We start from the raw sequence: 9,257 nt of genomic DNA on the forward strand, positions 1-9,257 counted from the left end.
CGTTAAATCAAAACCCCAAAAAAAGTTAAGAAAAACTGTGATAAAAGGTAGAAATTTAAAAGCATAATTAATAAAATCAAAAGCCAAGTAAGAAAAACTGTATATTATAGCTAATATAATACGATGAATGCACAACTATGTGATTATACCAAATACCATTGATTGTACACTTCGGATGAATTGTATGTTTTATTAATATATATCAATAAAATTGGTTTATTAAAAATATATGTATATAATAATATTCTTTCATCATATTTAACAAAGGTACTAATGCAAAGTGTTAATAGGGATAACTGAGTGAGGGGGTCTATTTTCTGCACGATTTTTCTGTAAACCTACAACTTAAAAAAAAAATCATTAAAAAAGAAAAGCACCAAATAAGTTTTCCTTAAAGAAGGTTGGAAAAAGTGCTCGCTTCGGCAGCACATACTAAAATTGGAACGATACAGAGAAAATTAGTATGGCCCCTGCGCAAGGATGACACGCAAATTCGTGAAGCGTTCCGTATTAAAAAAAAAGGGGGGGGGGGGCGGAAGCACAATGTTCAAATTAAGCATTTTTGTTAAGATTTTTAAAGTTTGCAAATATATGGATATAAAAGATTTTTAAATAGTTTGCAAACACATGGAAATAAAAAACTTTTAAGTAATCAAATACTGGTCCAGAGTATTTTAAAAACAAATAACAAAAATTCTCATCAGATCAGTATTAGAAAGGAAAAGCAATCAAATGTTTAAAGTTCCTAGGTCCAGGAGTATCCATTCAACCATACAGAGCAGACAATTCTCATTATAGTTCTGAATGCAGAAAAATCTGAAACAGGTAAGTAGTCCACATAAGAGGGACTACAAACAAATTCTACAATGATCGCAAAAAAGGTGGGCGTTTCTGATATAGTTTGTATAAAACTGTTAAGCGCAAATAAATACAAAAACGTTGTACAGAAAAGGGAACACAAATCAACACTAAAATATGAAAAGTTGCCCAAACCCCAAAATTGGGAATAGCTGGAAAAAACGAGACCACTTCTACCACTCTCAGGAAAACAAAGAAACCTATTATAATCAGAAACATCTATAACCTTCCCATAGAAATTTATTTTCTGGAAAGAATAAAATAACAGTGAGTGAGTAGTACAGTATAGGACTTTGCATGACAAAAAAAAAAATGAGGAGTTGAAAGCGTTAAGGCCTATATAAGCAATGAAATTACATGCAGCTATTAGATGGTATATTAGAGCTTTGGTTAGGAATGTCCCTGATAGATTAAAAGCAAAAACCCATTTTCTCCACCTTTACAATGGCTCCAGGCGCAGTTGGAACCTTTGGTAGTTTATCTGGATACCCTTTCATCCAGCAATTCCTCTTTGGGGAAATGTATTACTGAAGAGCCACTCTTACCAGTACGTAAGTGCGTTATGCCAGAAAAACTGGAAATTGCTTGGAAGACCATTGCTTAGGGAATGCATGAACCTAAATATGGACTGCTATATAGCAATTTAAAAAGACCCACACCTCTACTGGAGGACTAGACATGACCCATCAAGAAAACAAACTAATGTGAAAGAAAATAAAATAATGTAAAATGTATAACCCTTTAAAAAAAAACACCTCTGAGGTATGAAATTAGAGGACATCGAAGCTCACATTTTCCTGTTTTCTCCCCCTCCCCTTGCAACCAGAAAAAACACAGCCAACTTGTGGCCTCGGGCAGGATTGTGGAGAAGGTGCAAGAAAGCACTGACTGGTTTCTCTAGCGAAACGAAGTCAACACGACCCAGCAGATTCAGAACAAGAAGCATCACAATGAGAACCGGCTGCCTATTTTGAAAAGGTTAATTCATAAGAAATGCAAGTATATAAAGCATATGAAAAGACAGCAGTCGGGAGCCAAGGAAATTTAAATCAAAAGTCGTTCTCGCCTGCCCTCCCCCCCAGCCATAAAACCATTGTTAGGATGAAGGAAAAAAGAATCCGCCACCCTCCACCAGTTTTTAGAGTGTGAAATGCCAAACATTTCTCGCCCTTCCTAAGGAGCCCGGTCTCCTCCTTTTACATTCTTATTGTCTATTGTTAGAGAACTTTTCTTAAAGCATAAAATCAGAATCTAAACTCCACTGATTAAAAGAAATCTTCCATATAAGACTATAATCCCAATTCCTTGGGATTTATGGCCACCAATGCCTACTTGAAACTTCCTAAATTTGCTCCAGACTTCGGGTTTAACCTTATTTTCTGCCTTGAACAAGGATTCTTAAACCTGAGTGCCTGTGACCAGAATTCAGGGTATCTGGAATTTTGGGTGGGAAAGAAATCACTGTTTATTTTCATTCACCTCTGACTGGAAAATCAGTGTTTGACAGTTACCAAAACAATTCAGGATAAGGAATGTAACAGCTTCTTAACCTATTTGTTATTTCAACAAGGTCGAGGGAGGGCTGGTTCTAAGCTACTTTTAAATTTTGAAGCGTGGAAAGGTCTCTCTAACTGTACTGGGTAATGAGAACAATCCCATTTTTAGTGACCAAGTCGTGGTCCTGAGCAGCGCGTTAAAACCCCACCCTAGACTGTTTACACGACTCACTTCCCGTTAGTCCCGAAAGAGTCTGCGCTGGTTGACTCTAAACCCCCACCCTCATCCACCCCACCCCTGCCCCCCCGCTTCCCCAGTCACTTACCGCCTTTCTTAACCCACAACTTTTGGCTGTTTTGCCCCTCTCTGGCCCTTCAGGATGAAAAACAAGCTTTCCAACAGCAAGACCACACCTCTAGAAAAGCTCCAGTCTCTGTGCCTAGAATTCAAATAAAATTCATGAAGCAGGCTTCAAAATTAAAGACCCAATGTGTAGAAAACTACTCCATTCTTCACAAAGAAAGGGTATTTCTCTAGTTGTTTGTTTAAATGTGTATCATTGTAGAAATAAGTATGAAAAGTCATACGCAAAACAGTTGAAGACTGGAGGTTGCGAGAGGGATGCTAAAGGCAGAGAAGGGTCTAGAGTGGCACTGGGGCAGGCGAAGGAAGAGAAGAGCAGGGTTTCTTCTTTGTGCTAGTTTAAGGAGATGCTTTGGCAGTAACATGTAACAATGTTCAATAACTTTCCTCAAACCCTTTGTTCCCCGAAAAACAGCCAGCTTAAGAAATCCCCCCACCCCTACCCTTTGTGTTCAAGGAAAACGGTTTTACTGCAAAGAAGGCCCCTTCTCCCTTGTAAGGCAGGTAAACCTCAGGGATGCTCGCCTCTTGTTTACCTACAAGGCCCGACAGAACCTCCGTGTTCCCATTCTTTGCTCCAAATGATTAGCTGAATTGCTTGTCCCCACTGATCAGCTGGGACAAAATGCTTGTTCATCAAACTTGGGGTCCACTTCTCTCCTTCCCCCAGACCCACGCACTTGGCCTACCTACTCAGCCTGAGCCCCACCTTCAGGGCGCCTCCAAGGAGACCTCACTGTAAACATATTCCCAGATCTGATCATACCAACTTTCACCCCACTTCCTACACCGATTCTTTCCTCTCTACAAAAGAAAAATTCTTTTTGCCTAACTCTGGAGGCATTTTTGATCTTAACCCCAGAGTGTTCTCCCTGTTCCAACAGTCCTTTCCCCCCACCCCCACCCCTTGCAATAATCCTTTTGAATAAAATCTCTCCTTACTAAGTACAGGGTTTGTTTGTTTTTTTTTGATATATGTATGCCTTTTGCAGTATGAAAAATAATTTAGTCAACTTTTCTAATGATGATGGAAAAGCAAAGAAAGAGTTGCTACTTCCAAACCTATTTCCCGGTCAGATAAAAAAAGAAAGAAATCGAAGGAGATTAAGTTCAAGGCTCCACAGGTGAGAAATGGAAGAGAGAATGAAAATCCAAGTCTTCTGAAAAGGCTCTGCATGAGCCTTTTTGGTTTATCTTTTTTTTAAACCTAGTACTACCTCCTAGTTTTCTTGACTTCAGACCTCACAGCATTGGAACTTTAATAACCCCACCCGGGACAAAGGCCCGAAGCCTGGGAAAAGCTGCCTCCCTCCCTGCCCACGGCCGGCGAGCGGCACAGGGGCTGTGAAGCCGTGGGCCCACGGGCTGTGCCCCATCCCCACGCAGCCCACACCTTGGCCCGCTTACCTCGGCAGCCTGAAGATCCCAGCGGGAGCGCGAAGCGGAATGAGGAAGTCTGGTGGAGGGGATTAACACGGTCTTCTCCTGGCCCCTCCCCTTCTTTTGTAGATTTTCAAAGTTTCCATCTACATTCCCTTGCCCCTCCCCAGGTAATTGCATCCTGTCCTGGAGCAATTGCTCTAATTCAATTGCGGCCACCTACTCTGCTCCAAACGGCCTGCTGGGTAACCCCCTCACCTAGCACGTCGATGCCTCCTACCCAACGTGACAACCCCCCACCCCAAATCCCTTTCCCAGCCTGGTTCTCTCTACAGGCTCACATCTTGGTGGGACGTTGCCACCAACTGCCTAGTTGTTCAGGCCAGAACCCCGGGGTCATTCTTGCTTCCTCTCTCATTCATTCCCAACATTTAATCCATGCCCAAGAGCTTGAATTTGCCCACTTATCTCCCTTTCCACAGACCTGCTCCAGCCCAGACTAAGCCCTGTCATTTCTCAACCTAGATCACCGAAAAACCCACCAAGTGGGCTCCTTGCCCCTCCCCTGGCTTGTCGGCAACCCTTTCTCCCCACTTAATACGTCTCAATTCTGACGCTTCGTCCCAATCTGACAGCCCCTTCAACGTGGTTTTAGTACCATTCCCTCCATCACAGAAACGCTCTCCTTTCTTTTCCTCAGAAATACTGGACTTCCCGCCTCGGGGTCTTTGCACTAGCTGTTTCTCCTGTGAGTCCTCACCCCAGTTCTTCCATAGCTGGCTTCTTTTCAACCTTCGGGTGTCAGGTCACATATCAGACCTCTTCAGACTACCCTTTCTAAAGACGCCCCCACGCCCTGCCCCTTTACATCGCCCTGTTTCTGAACTTATCTATGCAGTTCAATTTGTGTTTTCTTATTATGTTGTACTACTAGAAGAACCCCATAACAGCTTAAATATTGACGCATTGTACTGAACTTTTATAACTGAGATTTAAGAATTGTATGAATGCCTTTTTATTTATAAAACACAGCAAAAGTTTAATATCTGAAATTGCTGAAACTGCCTGGATTTAGCCTAGACTGTTGTAGAATTTGAGAGAGGTTCAATTATTTGCGTATAGAAAGGCCAGGACTCAGGAATGATTTTGAGAAGGAAAAATGGTTTATTGACGGCCGGCCGGACTCGGGAGCTGTTTCAAATCTGAGCCCTGAACAAGAATTTTGAGTTTCTTTTATACAGAGGAAGGGCTAAATCGTTCTTTATTTCAGTGCTCAATAGGTTTGAATTAGCGTATACATCTTCCACATTCTAGGTAAGCTTTTAGCATGGACTTCATACATTCTAGATAAGCTTTTAGCTCACTTGGTTTGCATTTTCTCTGAATATTTAAAGATTATAGAGTTTGCTTTGATAAACTGTTTCCTGGGACTGGAGTCGTTGCCTTGGTCACCAACAGCAAGGACTGCAGCCTCTCACCATGCCACACCCACAAGCCAGGACAGACAGCTTAGGTTAAGGTTATCTCCAAAGGAATAAAGAGCCTCCCACCCATAGCCCACAGCAAGACCTGCAATTAGGTTCTTGTTAAGCAGATCTCACCCGTGGTGATGGTTATACAAAACTTAGCCTCTCCTTTATTGTGATGGTAATTCTAGACTGAACTTGCCTTTGTTTAGAGTTGTGGAAGTTTCGGATCCCAGAATCTTTATCTCTGATAACTCAGGGGAGTTTGGTAACTGCCATACCACGTCCAACCCTCTAATGTTTATTAATGACAGAAACTGTGCCCAGCTCCAATTATCCACTAGCGTCCGATGGTATAAAATATTAGAATTTCTGCAGTTTGTGGGGCTGATTTGAGAGTACCTCTCCCATCTCCCCTGGCAAATAATCCCTCTTGTCCTTTCGAGCCTAGTGCTGTGTGTCTATGTGTTCTGCCCCGACAAGCGAACGAACCCAGCTGAGGACCGCCCCAGCCCCTCTTCAATGCCTCTTCCCCCCTTCCCTTCTAGAATATAAACCACATCCCATAAGGGCCAGAGTCTTCTGTTTCTTGTTCATTCACTGTTTTATCCACTGTACCAAAAACTATGATTTGTAAATACTAGGCCCTCCTGTTGAACGAAGGAATGAATGAGTGAATGACTTCCTCTTGCCTAAACAGGTATATACTGGCTGGGTATAATTATAGTGCTAAATGTTTATCACATTTTCTCCAGAAGTAAGAGAGGAGGGCCAGGCAGCTCAGATGGCTGGTAATCGGTGAAAACCAGACACTTCATAGGTGCTCCATCAATATAACTGGGATGACTGAACAGTACTTTGTCTTTTCTTTTTAATCACTTACCTTTTCCTCTCTGGCATTATTAATAATATCATGTAAATGAAAAAAAAATTTAAATCAAATGGCAGAAAGAAATTCAAGCTTGAATGAAAGTTAAGTTTAGGGGCAACACAAGATCTGGACTAGTGTGCAAAATGACACCATGGGGACCCAACCAGCAAAATCCAGAGTGCAGGAAACCAGAGAGGACAAATGAGGTAGTTTTTTCAACAATTAAATAAATATCAAAGAAAAAGAAAAGAGGGAGGGAGAACCTATAGGTTATTGACTTTTTAATCATTAAAAGAGACTTAAACGACATATCAAAAAATGACACACAATGCAGGGTGCCAAAGAACAGTTCACGATATATGAGGCAAGGGGAAATTTGCACACTAACAGGATATTGGATATTAGAGGATTTTTTTCATTTGTTTTAGGTGTGGTAGCAGTTCTGCCTGCGATAATGTTTACAAGGAAGGAGGACAAGCAGGGAGCCGGAGAGCCTGTGTAACTGTTTCTTGAGGAGGGTAAGACCACCCCACTTTGCCAACAGGCGTTTTTGGGGTGGATAGACTTGAGCCTTGGGCTTTGGGTGGAAGGAGGCCTGAAGGCCTGTTTACTGCTGTTTACTGTAGGGAGTGGGGTGGATGAGGGTTGCCTTTCCTCAGGGGTCTTCAGACTGGAGCAAGCTTCCTCTGCCGTACCCAGAGTCCTTCCAGAGGGAAAGTGTGGCCCAAAGAGTTTTTGGTTTTGGTTTTAGCACTTCTTTTCTTTTCTTTTTTTTTTTTTTAGAGCAGTTTTGCCAAGATATATGCATATATGTAAACAAAGTATCCAAAGTGTTCAATCAATGGCTTTCAGTATAACCACAGTGCTGTGAATTCATCACCACAAAATATTTTAGAACAATTTCATTACTTCAAAAAGAAAAACTCCGAGCCCCTTAGCAGTCACCTCTCAATCCCTCTATTCTTCCCCAGACCTGCATAATTTCTAATCTAATTCCATATTTATAAATTAATTTTTTTCCTCCCCCCACCCCAGCCCTGCTGTTTTGCTGTCTGTGTCCATTCGCTGTGTGATCTTCTGTGTCTACTTTTCTTTTTGTTGTCTCTTCTCATCTATCTCCTCTAGGATTCACCAGGATTCAATCCTGGGGACCTCTGACATGGAGAGAGGTTCCCTGTCAATTGTACCACCTCAGTTCCTGATCTCTGCTGTACTTCACCTTGATTCTCCTCTTCATCTCTCTTGTTGCGTTATCATCTTGATGCATGACTCACTTGCAAGGGCACTGGCTCATGGTGTGGGTACTCAGCTTGCCGTACAGGCACTCAGATCTCTGCACAGGCACTCGGCTCACTGCTGTACCCTTGGTTCACTGCACGGCGCACTCAGCTCACCACGTGGGCACTGGCGTGCAGCGCAGGCACGCTTTCTCTTCTTCTTTTTCACCAGGAGGCTCCAGGGATTGAACCCAGGTCCTCCCATATGGTAGGCAGAGGCCTTATCACTTGAGCCACTTCCACTTCCTTATAAATTTATTTATATTCACATTTTATATATAAATCATACTGAAGCCAGCTAGTAAGACAGGGAATCAATAGATGGATCTGGAACCTGGCAAGAAGTCCATGTGGACATCAATAACCCCAAGATGTCTGCTGGAAACTCCACCTACCACAAGATTCTGCCATTTCCTCCGAAAGCCAGGAGAAGCTCTGGATATTACCCACTGACTTTATCTTTGGGACTTCATGGGGGATTGGTGGGTGGGGTAATCAATCAAAACAGCAAACAGCTGGAACTCCTCCCCTGCCATTAGCAAAGGGTAGAATAATTAATGGTTCAAACAGCAAGTGCAAAGCCTGAATCACTCTCTCTCCTTTGGATCCCGATTCTGGCCGCCTTCTCCCCAACTTGGATCACTACACAAGAAAATCTGGGCATTTATAATCTATAATGGGAAATTGTAGCCTGTGAATCAGCCTGCTTTATCACTTTTCAGCCCCTTCCTCTCTACCTTGGATCCATGATCTGTTATTTTCTTCCATTTCTCTTCCCTGCCTGTGTGAATAAATTACTGACCTAACTCACCCAACATGCTCTTGAAATTCATTTCTGCAGCATAGTCAAGAACCTAGACAAAATCCAGTTACAAAACAGTAAGTAGTACCTTGTGTCTGGTTTCTTTCAGTCAGCATAATGTAAGTTGTTTTTTGTGATATTAGCATCTTATAACATTAACATATATTTGTTCAGTTTAAAAGAAAAACAGTCTTATCTATGCAATATTACCCATTTTCATACTTCATATGAGATTTCACTATGGTATACAGTCCCCATGTTACATTTTTTTTCCGTCTACTAATATATATGACCTTAGACTATCCCCTTCGACCACTCATACTCACATAATAGCGCTGCTGGTTACAAACACTATGTTGTGCTTTCACCTTTTCTATTCATTTCCAAAGACTGACAAACAACATTTTACCAATTCTGCACAGATTAACCCTCAGCTTTCCATTCTCTACCCTCATTCTATTATCTGGAGACTCATATTCTAGTTAGTAATTCCATGAGATTACACAAAATATTTAGTTCATAATAGAACATTTGTCCTTTGTGTCTGCTTGCTTCACTCAACATGGGTTCATCCATGTTGTTGTATGCTTCACAACTCATTTCTTCTTATAGCTGCATCATATTCCATCGTGTGACTACATTTGTTTATCCATTCATCTGTTGATGGGCATCTGGGTTGTTTCCAACTTTTGGCAATTGTAAATAATGCCCCTAAGAACATTGGCGTGCAGATGTCTGTTCTT

The 9,257-nt window shown here is 41.8% G+C and overlaps 1 non-coding gene across 1 annotated transcript; it reads left to right on the forward strand.

Moving 5' to 3' along the window:
* The first annotated feature begins 412 nt into the window (after positions 1-412).
* Positions 413-515, forward strand: LOC111760148 (U6 spliceosomal RNA). Its single transcript, XR_002793925.1, has one exon. It is a non-coding gene; the product is annotated as a U6 spliceosomal RNA (small nuclear RNA).
* The last annotated feature ends 8,742 nt before the right edge of the window (positions 516-9,257 follow it).

The sequence above is a fragment of the Dasypus novemcinctus genome, chromosome 9 (assembly GCF_030445035.2).
Source record: "Dasypus novemcinctus isolate mDasNov1 chromosome 9, mDasNov1.1.hap2, whole genome shotgun sequence".
NCBI classification, from domain to species: Eukaryota; Metazoa; Chordata; class Mammalia; order Cingulata; family Dasypodidae; genus Dasypus; species Dasypus novemcinctus.